Genomic DNA, 19303 nt, shown 5'->3' with positions numbered 1-19303 from the left:
TGGATTTTAAAATGGTTCAAGTTTTACATTAGTATTTAAATCATTTTTTCATAAAGTTAATTTTTGCCATGTTACTATAAATCTCACCAAAACGTACAAACCGACAAATATGACTATTTAAGTGAACTAGAAAAAGTTAAATGATTTTTAAAAGACAAAAAAGTTACTTATATAACTTTGATGACCAATTACCTAAAATTGAGGGATTTTTAAAAGACCGATATAGTGCTGGCAAATTGAGCCCAAATCTGCTCAATCCGCCCAAATTTTAGTGGGATGGATGAGTGATATTTAAGTTGGATAAAATCTGGGCTTCAACCGATATTCAACCCGTAGAAATATGGTATTCATGGGTAAAATGTAGATAAAATAGAGAGTTTTACATGGTTACTCTCTTTTTAAAAACTATTTTGATAAATGATAGCAATCTTTGTTTATTCCAAAGCTGGCACATTTTTTTTTTATTTTTTTAGCACTTTCACGTTGGTAACTCATTAACTAAGGGATCCATTTTCCCTCTCTCTTCCATAATTTTCTTCTTCTCTTCCATAAATAACACTTACCAAATATATCAAAGATTCTGGAAAAAAAATATCTAAAATATAATCCGCTCTTTAACGAGGTTGCACAATGGGAATTTTAGTATTTTTTTCTTTTAGTTTTAAACTTTTTACTGTACAATTATTTTTTTGCTCATAATATACCTTTAATATATTTCAAGTATATTATATTGTGATAATTTATAATGTAAATATTCCATCAATATACCATATATTGTTTTATATATATTTTATACCACATATATAAATTATATATATACAACATATTTTCTATTATACTTTATATATACCACTATTATATAACTTATCACATATACCATTTAAATCGAAAATATATAAGCACCACCAATCAAAATTATAACATGTTAAAATAATATATTATTATCCAAATTTAAACTCTAACGAAGGAAATGAAAAGAAGAATTTTGCATAAGAAAATAAGAAAGAAAGGCATTAGAAAAGGGAAGACAAAAAAAATGGAGGGATTGTACCAGTTATGGAAGATTAAAAATTTGAGCGAAAAAATAGGAACAGTTTCCTATGGGATTGATTATTGTCCAGCTGACATTTAGGACCATTTATTTGACAGCTATTAGGATATGTAAATATTTAGGTGTCGTGGATGAAAATAACTAATGTTGCTATAATTTTGCAAATTTTCTTTAGCTATTGCCTAGTTATGTTTTTTGCTCGATAAAATATGGGTTAGCCTAATGGGTTATCTTTCAACTTTTGCTCACTCAAAATACATGATATCATTTTTGAAACTGAATGCTATAAAGTTATTCCAACTCCTCTTCCTTTGTATATTTCTTCTCACTATAATTGACTATGTGAGTATTGTTTTTCTTCTTTTTTTTCCCTTCTAAACATTGTAAGTACAATTTACTTTTATTTACATTTGTTTTAAAAAAATATCTTTGAACTGAATATACTAATTAGCTCTATACATACACAAGAATTTAGGGACATTAGTGGATTCTTTAGCTTATATAGATGTGATTTGCATGTAGGCTATTATTATTATTTTTTTTTTAAAATTTAGAGGGGTCAAGGTAGATTTTGATCATAATACATGCATGTTCTTAGTAATGAAAGATGCAATAAGTCATAGAATATACATGCAAACTGGAAGGTTAAATAAATTATTCTTCGTGATCACTACTAATCTATATATATATATATTTTTTGCTGTCTCAAAGTTGTAAAGGGAATAGACAAGAGGGATAAATTTAAAAATAACCAAATTTACAACTGGTCGTTCAAAAATAGCCCAATTTTAAAAGTAATCGAAATTTAGCCACTTTTCATGTAAAGATAAATCTGAGCGAAAACATTGTTCAAAACCCGAAAAATACGCCAGTATATTATACTGGAGTTCCAGCATAAGTATGCTTGAACTCCAACATATTATACTGGAGTTCCAGGATAAGTATGCTGGAACTCCAGCATAATATGATGGAGTTCCAGCATAAGTACACTAGAACTCCAGCATAATATACTGGAGTTCCAGCAAGTATAATTGTTCAGTACAATATACTGGAGTCAGCAAAGTATACCGATCCAGCATAATATGCTGGAGTTCATACACAGGTGCACCAGACTCCAGTATATTATGCTGGACCGGTCTCTGTTGCAGCAAAATAGTGACTAATTTTCATTGACTTCGTAAACGCTGACTATTTTTGAATGACCAGTCCGAAAGCTGGCTATATGTGCTATTTTTACTAGACAAGATGAGTCGGCACCTCTCTTTGTTCAAGGATCCTATTTATCTTTTTTCTCCTTTTTTTGGTATTTTCTATTTTCTCCCCGTTTTTTTACTATATTATCAAAAATCAAAATCACTCATTTAACTCTCTTAATTATGTTAAATGTGCTATGTTAATTAGTCAGTTACGTACCTTTTTGTATTCCAATCCATGAATTGTACAAAACAACAAAAACATAACTGTTAGAGATGATGGGCACGTTAATTCTTAATTTCTTCTTGCTATAAATTCTGATGGTTTTCCAAGCTGCAGTGTCGGTATCATTTAATCAACGTTATTCAGATGTGTGCAACGATTTTATATGTTATAGTTATGCTAATTATATGCCATTTTCTTATTTGCATAGTGTTATATTGAAGTCTTTGTTGATCTATTCTTTCCCCATGACTTAAAGTTGTCTTTCTTTAATTTTTTATTACGACACATAAACCCAGTGGAAAAGGTAATTCATACCATTCGCTTTGGAAGGGAGGATCTATTTGTTGGTTCCTTTTCATAATGATCCGATCACTATAGATATTTTGCAAAATAATAGGTAAGGATTTTAACAAACTTTATACATCATATTGCAGGGATATTCAAAGAGAGGCTGCGCCAAGCTTTGGAGGAGCTTAGAATTTCCAAGGAATGAAGGTTAAAAGTACGGAAAAGGGCCTAAAATGCCCTTTTACTATATGAAATAGGACAGGCTAGCCCTCCGTTAAAAGTTGGTCTCTACTCTGCCCTTGCCGTCAACAAATGGGCTCGTATATGCCCTCCATTACTAACGGAAGACTCATAAAGCCACATGAAAATATGTGAGGGCAAATTAGACCTAGTTCGAATTGTACAGGGGCATATATGAGTTAGTTACAATAGTCATTTCTCAAACACTTCACCACTCCATATTAGTTTACTTAGACACCTATTTGACAACACCTAACTCATTATCATAGCAAATAAACTCAGTCATAGACACAACAAATGAACGACAATGACTTTATTAAATCCTTGTATAAAAACATAAAGCTTCATTACATAATAAAAGACAATAATTAAGCCACAATAACACTAACATTACATATCATTTCGCACTGATCCAAAGAACATAACAAGACATCCCAATATCATACACATGAAAATCTACATCTTCTTCCGAAATTTAGCATCAAGCACAACTGAGTACTCTAAATCGGTCACTTTCTTCATTAGAACATTTCTTCCAATTCCAAGGCTTCTATTCCTCCATGATCGACGAGCATCATAACATCCTCAAGATCAAATTTTCCTTTGGAAAACATTTCTTTCACGGATTAGAGCTTCCTTTTCCTTCTTTAAACTGCATATGAGATTTGAAACTCTAGGAGGAAGCTCTTCATCTTGCCATTCCCAATAGGAATATTTTTCATCCTAAAAATCAAAAATAAATAAAACAAATTTACAAGCAAATCGGAATAATTAAAAGAACCCATCAAAAAATTTACTTACCTCATGCTTCGGGCACTTGAAAAACTTTCACCTAGCATTTAAAGGTGCTCATGCCATGAAATAATTGGCAGCAAGTCCGTAATGACACCTCCTATTCGATCCATTTGAGCTACTAGAACATTCCGACATTGTCTTTTGTTGTCTTTTGTTATGATTAGACCCCTTTGAGCTACTAGAATTTAATGAAGTCATTGCCGCTCATTTGAATGTTTGTGTCTATGACTTAGTTTATTTACTGTGATAATTAGTTTGGTGTTGTCAAATAGGTGTCTAAGTAAATTGATATGGAGTTGTAAAGTGTTTGAGAAATGACTATTATAACTGACTCATATATGCCCCTGTACAATTCGAACTAGGTCTAACTTGCCCTCATATATATTCCACGTGACTTTATGAGTCTTCCGTTAGTGATGGAGGGCATATACGAGCCTATTTGTTGACGGCAAGGGCAGAATAGAGACCAACTTTTAACGGAGAGCTAGTCTGTCCTATTTTATAAAGTAAAGGGGCATTTTAGGCCCTTTTCCGTTAAAAATATAATGAATTCGGAGTACAATGGTCAAAACATTTGATAAGAAAAAGAATGAAGACCCAAAAATTATATTTTAGAAAAAACAACACTTCTACTATAACTCCAGCATTTGTCAGCATTTGATCGAAAGAGTTTATGCATGGTGTCTATTACGCTATGCTTTCGAGGATTTTCTTGTCTTTCCTCTAGCCTAAGAGACAAAGTTTTTGTTAGCATTTAAACTTCCATCTCATGGTTATGTATAGGTCTCAGGTCGGTAAAGTATTGTTTCGGTTTGATTATGATTGGAGTCGGGAGAGCATATTTTCAATTTAAAGATATTTTGATGTAGCTATTATGCGAAAAGTGGGTGTATTCTGATAAATACTCTATGGTTTCTATCTTTTCTTGCAATTGTTTAAATGACACTATCTCAGAAAAATCTTTATTATCTCCACTTTATTTCCTACATATGTTTATTACTTAATATAATTTTTTGATTAGGATTCTTTGAAAATATTAATTCTTTAAACCGCAACTTGTGTTGAATTAGATGTTTTGTTGCAGGTGTAACAAATGATACAAAACTTTGCCGATGCAGTAGGCGAAGTAGTTGAGAATAAATTGGTGTTATTTTTACCTCAAATAGTGAATAAGTATCACTGACACGCAATGAATAGTTTTACGTTAAATTGATGTGTATTCCTTAATCAATTTGCTCTTTGATTTATTAACCGAAAATAAGTTCAAGAAATTCGTACTTGTCACGACCCCGGTTCGCCTTCCGTGAACCATCGTGACGGCACCTAGTCTCTACGACTAGGTAAGCCTAAATTTGCGGAAGATAACCAAACTTGCGGAAGTAAAATAATTTAAAAACAGAAATAAAGCAATAACAGTGTTTAAATGTGCCGTTCGGCATACACCATATTTAACTCTTAACACCAAACATAAATTCAAGACCCGAAAACCCATAAATCACAAGCTAAGAAATAGAGAAATACTACATAGCTCTAACTCCGGAATTTGTCTAATAAGAACAGAAAGTACAAAAGGGCTAAATACTAAAAGGCAGGAATAGAAAGGGACTCCTCGGTCTGCGGACACGGCAAATGTACCTCGAAGTCTCTAAGTAGTCGCCTCCCTCAAGGATGGTAGGCCTGAGTAGAAGTACCTGGGTCTACACATGAAAAACATGTGCAGAAGAGGCATGAGTACACCACAACGGTACTCAGTAAGTGCCAAGCCTAACCTCGGTTGGGTAGTGACGAGGAAGATTAGGGCCCTACTGAGGTTAAATACAATATAAGGGTTAACAGTGTGGAATAAAACAGTATAAATAAGTAAAACAGTAAGAAATAATATAGAATTAACAGAACAATAACAACTAGAACAGAGACAAAACAAGCCACGGAAAGAAATACAACTCAACACAGAGATAACAACCGGGGCACCTTCCAGGATACCGTCATATAGTCCCACTTACAACTGTCCAGTGGATCTCCCGGGATACCGTCCCGTAGTCCATCATAAAACTGTCCAGTGGATCTCCCGGGATACCGTCCCGTAGTCCAACTATCAATGCGCAGATCTAGCGGAATCCCGATCTGTAGTCCCAAATATTAATACCCAGTACTGGGGGAATCTACCGGGTGCATTCCCGTAGTTCCATATAACTGTGTAGGGGGATCTACCGGGTGCATTCCCGTAGTTCCATATAACTGTGCAGGGGGATCCACCGAGAATTGAACCCGTAGTCCCAAAGTAAACAGACAAGGGGGAGCTACCTGAATCCCACATCCGTAGTCCCAAAATAAATACACAACAACAGCAGGAAGATATACAAAAATGGCAAAATTTCATATTAAGGCAATAAGTGATTCTAGCCTAGCATGCTGCACGGAATTCAAGTAAGGCAGGTTGAATCAAATAAAGCAAATTAAGTCACTTAGACATGCTTTCCTAAGCTAACAACAAGCTTAATAGTGCAAAAAATAGAAACAGGAAAAGAAACATACTAGTAATTACTTAAGAAAAACTGAATTTTCAACAATTAGCACAAGTACGCACTCGTCACCTCACGTACAAGGCATTTCAATTACCAAATATATCAATCCTAAGGGGAAGGTCCACCACACAAGGTTAGACAAGTCACTTACCTCGAACCGGCTCAAAATCAACCTGAAACCACGCTCTTGCCACGAGTACTCGACTCCAAATAACTCAAATCTATTCAATTCAATTTTATAATGTAAATAACACTTCAAGCAACTGATTCTACAATTAAATTCTAAGCTAATACGCGAAATTATATAAAATGACCAAAACGTCCATTGGGCCCACGTCTCAGAATCGGGTGAAATTTATATTTTCAGAAATCTCGAACTCTCACGAGTCTATACATAACAAGAACGCTGAAATCGGAGTCCAAACGACCCTTCAAATCCTCGTTTAAAAGCCTCTTAAACTCAAGCCCTAATTAATCATTTTCCCAAAATTTCTCACCACTAATTAGGTCTTTAATCACATAAAAATGACTTATGAAGTCAAGGATGTTACCTCCAAGCGATTTCCCTTTGCTTTCCTCAAGAATCTCTCTCAAAAGCTTCAAACCCGGATGAAAATGGTGAAAGAATCCTTCAAATTCGCGAAGACAACTATTTATATGTTCTGCCTAGTGATTTTCGCATCTGCGGTGCGGTCCCGCTTCTGCGGAACTAACGTCGCATCTGCGACTTTTCACTTGAATGGCAAATTTTCGTATCTGCGACTCCCGATCCGCAGATACAGTACCGCTTCTGCGGAAAAATAACTGCATCTGCGGCTCCTGCTGAAGAGACCAAAATCCGCTTCTGCGGCCTATTAGATGCTTCTGCGGCGCCGCATCTGCGGTCCCCAAACCGCAGATGCGAAAATACCAGAAGCAACAAAGAAAGGCAACTGCAACATTTCCTCAAACTTCCCGTTAACCATCCGAAATCACTCCGAGGCCCCCGGGACCTCAACCAAAAGCACAAACATCACCTAATACCTTGTTCAAACTTGTACCAATCCTTAAAACACCTAAAAGAATATCGAAATCTCGAATTAACCATGGATTTAAGCCTAAGAACTCCAAATTTTCTCAAAATATGCTTTTGATCAAAAAGTCTATCAAAACACGTCCGAATGACCTGAAATTTTGTACACACATCCCAAATAACATAACGGAACTACTGCAACTCTCGGAATTCCATTCCGACCCTTGGATCAAAATCTCACTATCGAACCGGAAACTTACAAAATTCAACTTTCGGCATTTCAAGCCTAAATTAGCTACGAACCTCCAAAACACAATCCGAACACGCTCCTAACCCCAAAATTACCCAACAGAGCTAACGAAACCATCGGATTTTCATTCCGAGACCGTCTTCACACTGTTCCGACTACAGTCAACTTTCCAACACTTAAGCTCTTATTTAGGGACTAAGTGTCCCAAAACTCTCCGAAACTCAAAGCCGAACATCCCGGCAAATCAAAATAGCAGAATTAAACTTGGGAAAAGCAATTAATAGGGGATCAAAGCGTAAATTCTTAAGACGACCGGCCGGGTCGTCACAATACTCTTATGATATTTCATGTAATAGTTAATTACATTATATTTCTGTAATTAAAGTAAATATTTTGCCTTTTGGAGTTCTTTCTATTTGTTTATTGTTATAGCTAACTTCTATTTTTTTCTTTTCTGTCGTCTTTTTTCCATCTAAATCTGTTATTCCTTCTACCTTCTCTTTCAATTATTTTCTCCTTAATTAAGTCAATTAAAATATTATTTAAGGAAAGATGACATTATCCATCTTTAGACCAGAAAATACAATTATCTTTTTCATATTGTTAAAAAATTTCTCAACATTAACGCCCAATAATATATAACTATATTACTAATAATATCTATAAATAATTATATATATATAGAGAGAGATAGATAGATAAATATAACGATTGAACACTTCTCTTTAGCCAATGATCCTATTTAATTTTTTTCTCTTTCTTTTTGGTTGCATTTTCTCTTTTTTTATTGGGTAAATTGGCTCAATAATGACTTGAGTCTTTTTGATTTCCCACTTTTATTATATTTTTTAAACCATACCGTATAAAAACTCAAAATTTCACCTTCTTAAACATTCTTCTAACGTTTCAAACTTTCCCCTTTCCCCATAATTGATTATTAATTAGATATTTATCATTTTGCTCAGTACTTATGTGACACCAAAAATCATTCTTCTTTCATTTTTAACTTTCTTTCTCCTCATTAAAGCTCATGGTCTCTAAATACATTTATTAATAAATATTATTATTATATTATAACAAATAATATAAACAACATTAAAACGAAATGAAATGCAAGAGGATTTAACGTTGCCTTTTTCTTTCTATCCAGAAGACTCTAAATACTTTTCCTCATTTTCTCTTCTCTAATGTTTATATTAATTTGATTGAAATTCAAGAAGTACACATATTTTATGACTGTTATTTATCACCTACGCTAAATAAATTTTATATATGAGAACCTATTTTATTTAGTGTATGAACATAAACCAATTGTAAGAGTTTAAGAACTTTAGTAACATTGCCAAGCCAATACTCGGTTATTTTACAGTAATACAAGTAAGAACACGACGTCCGTTAAATTGACTAAAGTGTTCATGATGATAAAAAATTATATTTGTGATGTAATCAACTTATATATGCTTATGGATAAAAATTATCTAGTTTATCTCAAGTATGTTCAAACAAATATAAATTCAATTCAATTAAAACCGCACGAAGCGCGGGAAAATTCACTAGTGCAAAATAAAAATCAGAAGAAACAGAGGAAAATATTAAAGAAAAAGTCGATCTAATGCATTCCAGTGAATCGTGATAAAGAGATAAATATTTTCTAAGTATCCTCTTACGAAAATGTGATCTTTAACACTATCCAACAAAATGTTTTCAACATAAAATTCGTGTTGATTCTCCGATTATTATCTGATAGTTCAAAAATGTAGTTATTCCTTCATTTTTTGGCTAAACTTTTAAGTTTGGGACACAGATTTATGTGTACAGGCATCTTGCCATCTTGGTCATATTTTCTTCCTAAAATGAAAATTGTTATATTTTGTTGAAAAGTAACTTAAATTTATAAGGTGATAATCAAATTTGAATAAATTTAATGATTAAAAGTATATATTATTCCAGTTAAACTTATGTCACTAAATAATATGAGCAAAAGAATTTTTTTAAATTGCACTTGAAAAAAATATTACACTTGCATAATATGGGTAAACCCATATTCAATCCGTTTCTGATCGGCATAAAAATGGACGGTTTGAGACCCAACCCATTTTTGCTTAATTCATTTTTAACTCGCCCAAATCCGACCAAACACGCCCATTTGCTATCACTAGACGGACATTTATCTATGTCCATTTATAAGTAGCTTATTACAGAAACTAACTAATTCATCAAATATTACTAATATTAGCCAATTAGCTATTTGTAGCAAATAAAAGGTTAAATTTTTGCTTTCTTTTGAGTGAGTGTTATGAGAATAGATTTGGTATATCTTAAGGAATTTAAATCTCAATTTTGAGATGATTTGACAGTTTTGAAGTGGTTTGAATTGAAAATTCGAAGTAGAAAAAAATAATATGTGTATCACACTATGTATCATTTGTGTATCACATATATATCATTTGTGTATCACATATGTATCACATGTATATCTATATATACTTCTATGTGTGATACATGTTAGTATCCTGTATTTATAAAAATAATTCTGGAGAATATAAAATAACGTATAAACAGAAATAAAAAATAGAAACAGACTTTAATCCGAGTCCACTGAATTCACAGTGCTTCCTTAAGGAATTTAATTCCCTCCTAGTACCCAAGGTTGTGGATTATTTCCTCCCAGGATAGAACGAATTACACACTGGTGTAACGATACTTCAAACTCCAGTGTTTTAGCGAACACAAAAATCAGTAGCAAAACACACTTAATGTTGCATTCTTAGTAGTTAAAACAATACAGAAGAAAGGAGGAAAAGTCAAAAATTCGTATGAAAAATCTGAGATAATGGAGTGCAATTTATAACCCCAACTTGTTGAGTTCAAATGAAGAGTTGTAACTCTTCAGAGGTCAGTTACTTAAAACGGCCATAACATAAATGACCATTTACGCAAATTAAAACGAGCAGAAGAAACGTTTTCCGTTACAAAAACGGACGGGTAGAGTCAATGAAACTGATAATTTGAATTATTAATTTATCGTTACAAATACGGATAATATTACATTAATATTTACTATTATTATTTGACCAAATTCGAAGACGAAGCCAAAGCCTTCTCTTAATTGAAGTGTGAATTGGACGTGATCAACTATCACCAAAGTTATGTGATAAGATTGCATGTAATTGATTGAATCAAGTCACTTGGATGATATTTGATTGATTTTTTGATTGACTTGGCATGCTACCTCACTCAGTCACGTGGCATGCATGATTGTATTGGTCATTGATTTGACTTGGCATATCATGTCATTTAATACTTGGCATGAACGTTAGGCTAATGGAGCGGACTCATCATTTGAATTTCAACTCAATGGACTAGCCCAATGAATTTGAATTTAATTTAAATCCACATTATGGACATAAATAATTTAATCTTGATATTTGGACTTAATATTTTTTGAATTTAGGAATTTATCCGAATTTATTATGGACTTTAATTCCATAAATTTCGTATGTTTACAACCCCTGTTATGGACCAAACTAAGATGTAAGAAACAACTGTTTTGCTTTATATTTTTTTCCTTCTTAGCTGTTATATGTAGATTGTATTTGGATCTTGATTTTAAAATTTTATCCCATTTTGGTTTACAAATATGAAAAATCAAAATGGTAGCTCATCATGCACCAATTAAACCAACAACTGTTTTGCCCTATCCTTTTCCCTTTTTAGCTGATATATGTAGATTGTATTTGAAAGTTGATTTTTAAATTTTTTTCCTTTTTTTGGTTTGCAAAAGCATTAAAAAAAAATCAAAAGGACAGTTCATCATGTGCTAATTAGAGTAAGAAAATAAACAATTCGCCTAAATGGATGAACACATAATTAAAAATTGAGAATTTTTCATAAAGCACCATCTTTTAGGTCTAATTAGCCATTTATAGATACTCTTTGCTATATTACGTGTTATAGATACCTTTTATGTTTTTATACAATGTATTTCATGTATTTAAGCTGCTGTATTCATTAATACAACAAAAAAATAGGCGTAAAAACTGGAATTCCAGCTAAGTTTGACATGTATTTAGCTGTATTCAAGCGTCATTAACGTTAAATATAGTAACGTATCTGCGCAAAATCTGGAAGGTTAAACTGGTTAAAAACGGAAGGAAATCAAATCACATGATATTCTCCTAATTTAACTCAACGAACTAAAACGATCCCTCATTAATCTGTATTTGAAAGATACATAATAAAGATTATAGCTGAATAAAGATAAATACATATGAATAATACAGTTGAGTAGAACTGTATACAGTTGAATACAACAAAATACAACTTAATTCATCTGAATAAAACAATTGAATACAACAAAATACAACTGAATACAGCTGAATAAAACTCTTGAATGCAACAAAATACAACTAACTTCTGCTGAATAAAATAGTTGAATATAACTAACTACAACTGAATACAGTTGTATAAAACACTTGAATACAACTAACTACTGCTGAATAAAATGGTTAAATACAACTGATTAAAACTGAATACAAGAGAATAAGCATAACTTTTTAATACATCTAAAATATATAAATGAATGCTACTGAATACATGTGAATACAGCTGAAATATACATTCGAATACAACTGAATACAAATAGGCGATTTGGCCAATCTAGAGAGAGAAACAGCCTTATGGCTTCGCCGGCCGGCGGCCAGCCATTAATTCCGGCTGGTCAGCCCCCTAACACATCTGTCCAACTTCCTACAACAACTACAAACAATACAATCCCCAGCCCGCAAATCCCACAAACGAAGCCATGAATTACGCAAAAGCTGTGAACCCTACTTCGACGACCACTGCCAAGTAGAATTGAGCCGCTACAGTTGAACCAATTGCTCTTCGTCTATCAAAATCAACGAATTAAACTTACCCTAAGCGATTGTAATGGAGTGATAATGGAGGAGAACTAGAGAATTTGGGTGGGAGAAGAGGTATGAATCGTGGGTTGAGGGAGAAAGAGTAAAGTGTATGCAAAAAGAGAGAGAACGTGGTTAGTCAATTTTACTGTGATTATGTGAGAGAAAAGACTAAAAAGTAGAGAGAAAAATATTATTTAGCATATATGATGCCTTAAATGTAGGATGTAACTATAATTAAATATTTGACTATAAAGCATAAAAGGTATCTATAGGATGTAATATTTTAAAATGGTATTTATTTAAAATAAATAGGGTACTAAGGTTTTCTACGGGGCGTAAAAATTCCAATTAAAGATTCACCTATCTTTGAATATGTAAGATGATTCTGGGATTCACTCACGCATCCTTGAATATGCAAGATAATTATGACAATAAATCCCACCATCCATAAATTAAACCTCAATATAGATTTGCATAAATCAACATCTAAAACCTCCTTAGACTTGATTGTATATAAGGCTAACATGGTGCCCCAAATTGTTATAGTCTCATTCTTTTTCCCTAAAGCCATGGCAAATCCCAGTTCTTTCTTATTGTTTTCATGTCTTCTATTGTTTTCCATTTCTTCTTTGCATGGAAAAACTCTAAACCCTATAGATTCATGTTGGAGATCAGATCCGAATTGGTCTACCAATCGCCAAGCTTTAGCCGATTGTGCTAAAGGCTTTGGAAGTGGTGCCTTGGGAGGAAAAGGGGGAGCAATTTACGTCGTAAATGATACTGACGATGACCCTGTAAATCCTAAACCAGGCACCCTCCGATATGGTGTAATTCAAACCGAACCACTTTGGATTATTTTCGAAAAGGATATGCTCATTAATTTAGGAAATGAGCTTATAATTAATAGTTTTAAAACCATAGATGGAAGAGGTGCGAAAGTTGAAATAGGTTTAGGACCTTGTATTACTATTGATGTTATAAAGAATGTGATTATTCATGGAGTAAAGATTGATATTTGTTCGAAAGCTCCATAAGGAAATGTTAGAATTAGTCCTACTGAGGTTGTGTTTAGGCCTGGTACTGATGGAAATGCCATTATTATAAGTAATTCTTCAAATATTTGGATTGACCATTGTTTTCTTGGTCGTTCTACTGAAGGTCTCCTTGATATTCTTTTTACTTCTTATGATATCACAGTCTCAAACAATATCTTTTTCAAACATAATTGGGTAAGTGCCTTTCTCTCTCCTAATTTATTCTTTTTTTATTTTAATTTTTTCCGTATTACAAAAATGTACATGTTGTCGTTCTTCCCTAAATAACAATGCAATTTCAGGCGATGACGCTGGGGAGCATAGATGGATTTTATCAGGACAAGATCATGAATGTCACAATCGCATTTAATCATTTTGGTCCTTATCTTAATGATAGAATACCAAGGTACTCCCTCCGTGTCGTGTTTCTCTTTTACATGCCCTTAAGAAATATTAATTAGGAAAGGGATTGAAATATTCTACCATTATTTATATTATAAGATACAATCTCTCTTCATTGAATATTTATTCTATTTATGTGTTATATTCATCTTCAAAAATAATTATTACTAAGGGTAAAAAAAAATTAATGTTGTGTTGAACTTCTAAAATGATAAATAATTTGAGACAACTATTTTTAGTAACTACGACTGTTAATATGAGACAAAGGGAGTACTGCTCTATTTCCAAAGTGAGTTTATTTTCAAAATCGATATTTCCTCTTTAAGTAAACCCATGCATCAGACAAAGAGTGAGAGAGAAGATTCTCATTCCTACGGAATTACTATTTTGTCAATTTCTTTCCCTTTTTAATTTTTCTATAATTAAGTGTTGTAAATTGATCTTTTATTAGTAATATTTTATGCTGAATATTTGTATGTATGATGCAGGATTCGATATGGATATGTTCATATTGCCAACAATTATTATGAACCCTGGGGACTTCATGCCATTAGTGGAAGCTCCGAACCAACTATTTTTAGTGAAGGGAATTACTTCATCGCCCCCAACAACGTGACCATGAAAGAGGTGAGTTTGTTTTGGAGTAAATGCCTAAGGTTTAAACTGGTCAGTTGAACACCCTTCATCGAAAATATTATGTTGTGTATGCAAAAAAATCCACTGAGTGTATAGATAAAAAAATTACCTCCATATATATTATCGAAATTCTTGATTTTGCCTTTGCACATAGCTTCAATTGCCCTAACTTTTGAAATTACTAAATTATATATTCTTTTGAAATTACTAAATTATATATTCTTGACAGGTAACACATAGGGAATATGCTTTGCCAATGGTGTGGGCGCAGTGGAATTGGAAGTCATCCAAAGACAAATTCTTGAATGGAGCTTTCTTCAATGCATCAGGAAAAGGAAATCCAACTCCAAATTATACTTCACCACAGTCATTTCCAGTTGCTGATGGATCCCAAGTTCCTTCTTTAACTTCTGATGCTGGTCCTCTTCAGTGCATCCCTAACCGACCCTGCCTTTAATTTGTCCCCTTTAATGAAAATGAAAAAATAGTCTGTTTAAGTTAACGAACGATATTTTAATTTGTCTCGGCAATCTGATTTTTACGATAAAATTTGCAACAGAAAGATGGAATATTATGGTACTTAATACGATCGGGAAATGAATTCCAAGCTTTACTCTTCTTTGATGTCGCAGTGTAATCTTATTACAATGTATGAGCTTACATTCGATGGATGTTTTCTTGACAAGAATTTTCTTAAAAGAGTAGGGTGCGCGCCAGCTTAATTAATGTGTGTATTTTGACTATCCATCGAATATATGTGTTTACCCTTAAAAATGGATAACAATTAAATTTATATGCCGTTTTAAAGATATGTGCATTAATTCAATACAAATGATCAATGACGTCAGATTAAGCAATGAGAAGAATGAGTCCGGGCTCGGTTAAAGGTTTAAAGACGGACCTGCCTTCGGTTCCGAAATAAAACTTATGAACAAGAACAAGAACTTTAAATAGCTTTCAGAAACAGAAGCATATGCCTTGATATGTGTCTAATAAATAATAATCTCCCCCTTTATATAGTAGGGGAGTTTTACCCTAAGTACAATCCTAAGAAAAGTAAAAATCTTCCTTTACGTTAATCGCTGATTTTCTGTCGATATAACCCGAGATTCACGCCGTGATATCTGGTTAGGCACAGACATCACGGTCCTTTGTTAGTCGTGTGTGGTTGTTTGGTAATGCTCTCCGAAGTCTTGGAATTCGAACCGAACCCAGAGGATGTGGTCCCGATATCCCCGAGGGCATGTGTTTTGCTCGAGCCCCGATACGAGGGTCTCCTTGCTCTGATTCTGATTCCTTACGATCACGTCCCTGCTCCGTTTGCCTCACCAGAAAACTGGGGTGCTCACTGGACTCGGTTTTATCCGTATATAGATAGTCCCCTCGTTTCTCAAAGAGCAGGCTTTGCCGAAACAATGGGAAACAACAGATGTTCTCCGGTTCCTTCATTTGTACGTTACGATGAGGGAGCCGAAACGTCCCATCATTCACGTCATTAAAACTTCGGACATGTGTCGCTCATCGGCTGGTTGCTCCCGAATGTGAAGTGTTGGCTGTTTCCCTATAAAAGTTTCCTCCATTTGTTCTTTTCCACTTTTCAACTAAATTATTACCTTTGAGCTTTCCGGCCTTCATCAAACCTTTTTTAAACCTTCATATCTTCATCCTTGTTCTTCAATTTTCATAGTGATCTCCAGACTTTTACCCGGATCTTCTTTAAATCTTCATACTATGTTCTTCATCGTCAAAACTTGTTTTTCCAAAATTTTGTATTCTTTCTTCAAATTTTGAAATCTCCCTTAGTGAACAATTGAAAAAACATCAAAATCGTCCCTCAACAATTTACCTCTTCATCTTCTCAACCGGCCGCTGGTACTAAGGCGGTTGCCCGTGAAGCAGTAACCCTCAAAACGGCTTCCGCCGATGTGGTTGCTAACGAATTGGCCCCCGAGCCTCCCTTGCAAGCGTTAATCCTAGGGGGCTGCTCAATTGTAGATGACTTTAAAGTCGAGAAGCCCTCATGCAAACAGGACCGGGGCGAAGGAGTTTTGAGGTACATACGCTTCAGTGACGGAAGATGTTCTTTCCATAGTTCGAAAGGACTGTAATTGAGAGGGCAAGGACGTAGTAGTCCCCGGGCCCGAGGAAGCCGTTACTACCTACGTGGAGGGGTACTTAAGAGTTTATACTTACCCCTTCACATTAGGCCCGGTAGACCGTTCTCGATTTTTGCAAGAGGTATGAGGTGTGCCTCGGGCAAATCCATCCATAGCTATAGAGTCCTCTGCTACTTTGCGAACAATACTAAGTCTTGTCGGTTCATGATCGACCACCTACTTTGATTATACAATACCTGAATGTTCCAAGGGGGACTGATCAAGCTTACTCGCTGGGCCAGCAAGGCCTTCTTTTCGAGAATCGACAAAGACCGAGACCGGAGTTGGCAGGGATGCTTTGTTCGAGTGAAGACCGAGCATTTGGCCCCCCCCCCCCCCCCCCGAATACAAGCAATTCCCTAAGAAGTGGAATGCGTCTCGTAAGTGCAATCTCTCTCTAAATGTCAAAATTCTTTTTCTTCAATTTCTTTCTTCTCATTCATGCTTGTGGTTGTGCAGTTGTTGCCCAGCTTCCGGATGCGGTTCCCTGGCTAAAGGAATGGAACAAGGGCATTTGTACTTAGATGTCATACTTCGAGCACACATGGCGCGGACTCTCGAAAGGCCAATGGGAGGCCCGTTCTCATGGTAAGGCCTCTTTCTGAATAGCCAATACCATGTTTTTATCTTTTATTACACTAAATCCTCTTCCCTTTTGTTGTTGCAGGTTTGCCTAAGACCACCAAACTTAGGCCTTTGGAAGGGGATGAGGATGTGCCCTTGTCCGTTGATCCCTCCGCTTTGGGACTATTGTTTTATACATCAATATCACACAAGAGGGGGGGAGGTGATTTGTGTGATCTCCAATTTTTCACGTGCACTGATTATAGAAGGATCTGGCTCTTCTATGTGTTCCAACTACGACTATTGCAGAATAATAAGTACAGAAATTAAAGAACATAAGTATTTTACGTGAAAAACACCTGGCTCAAAAGGTGAAAAAACACGACCTACTTTCCAGTAGGATTTTCCCAAACTCTCCACTAAAATCACTGAGCCAAAAACTGCATTTACAAAAACGCTTTTTTAAACCTAGGACTAACTCTAATCCCGTTGTAGCAAACAACCTCTAACTACTGCGATAACTTCAAGTTAACTCTAACTTGAATACTCTGAGTACCTATTATAATTGACTCTAGATAAAGCTGAAAGGTACACTATGAAAATACCTACTACAATTGAACTAGAATAAAAGGCAGACGCTTGGAGCTGGTTCTTCTATCTGGTTCACGTAGCTTCAGGTTTGCACTCTTGAATCACACATGAACTGCTTGCAAAAAGCCTTGCTATTTTACTCTTAATTCATGTTTAACTTCTGCGTTTTTGTGCCACACCTGTAAAAGAGAACAACACTGATATTTATAGATTTAGTAAATAGAGATTGACTAGAATTATGATGCTACTCTTCCTTAGTGGAAGAGTTCTAGTTGATCTCAACTTCTAACTCTCTCCCTATCTTGGATAGTGCTTTCTTTGAGTAAGGAGTCCTTCTCCTTATTAATTATGCAACTTTTTCGATCAGGAGATGTTAAATACACCAAGTTAAGCTTATCTCCTTCACGTGCATCCCACATGCTCGAATTTGCCCCTTTTTGTGCACCTAAGGGATGGACCTGGGGGATGGACCTGGTTCATGCCTGAGTTCCTTTGTCAGTCTTCAAAACTAACCTTCACTTGGGCCAACAAATTCCCCTTTTTTGATGATGACAACCTCTATGTTTTTCATAAGCTTAGGCCGTGTTTTAACTCAGCTCAATATCAACAAAATGTTAGAAATATTTTTCCTTTTTATCACTTATCATCAAGTACTAGGTTCATTAGGTTATAAACATCACTTGTTCAAAGCTAAACATTTATTTTTCCCCTTTTGGAATCAACTAAAAGTTGCATGAAAATGTGAGATAACCAGATTTTAAACTTACTCATGGCCACTGGGGCTACTTCAAATGCAAATATGGATTAATCATCATCGATCAAGCTAAGAATTTCAACCATTAAATAAATATAAATAAACTTTAGAGCAATTAATGATTGATAAGATTCTACCACAAAGCATAAGAAGAAATAAAAATACTGGAAACATGAGCAAAAGAAACAAAAAGTCCCGAATTGGGTCCCTAGTTAATCTACACTAGGCTAGGAGGCTTAAGGTTGGTAAGGATCATGTGCTTGTTTTTGGCTTGGAGGTAATACTATAAACATGTTTTCAGCATATCCTGAAGAATACCAGCATTCTTCTTATTTTCTCTTGCCAGCTCAATTCTGAGAGCATCTCTCTCAGTCTCCACCTCTACCAACCTTTTTCTTCAGCCTTTCAATCTCAGAATCCTTAGCCCCACTTTCTTGCACCAAGGCTCTGACCTTGCTATTCATTGGTACCTTTTTGGATAAACCAGGTTCTTTAGGAGTAGCATTGACTTCATGATTGCAAGCAAGCAGAGTATTAACCCCAAAATGATCATTGCTTGTACTAACCTACCACTTCTTCATAGGTATATTGAAATGTGTGAGAACAATTGTGAGAAATGAGGCCCTAGGGAATGGTATGAGTTTTGGTGCCATTGATAACCCTATCAAGAAGCTGGATT

At 34.7% G+C, this 19303-nt stretch overlaps 1 pseudogene; it reads left to right on the top strand.

Moving 5' to 3' along the window:
- The first annotated feature begins 13056 nt into the window (after positions 1-13056).
- On the top strand, positions 13057-15016 carry LOC107776891 (putative pectate lyase 2; annotated as a pseudogene).
- Positions 15017-19303: the final 4287 nt, after the last annotated feature.

Source organism: Nicotiana tabacum, chromosome 3, assembly GCF_000715075.1.
Source record: "Nicotiana tabacum cultivar K326 chromosome 3, ASM71507v2, whole genome shotgun sequence".
NCBI classification, from domain to species: domain Eukaryota; kingdom Viridiplantae; phylum Streptophyta; class Magnoliopsida; order Solanales; family Solanaceae; genus Nicotiana; species Nicotiana tabacum.
This window is presented reverse-complemented; position numbering and strand designations above follow the sequence as displayed.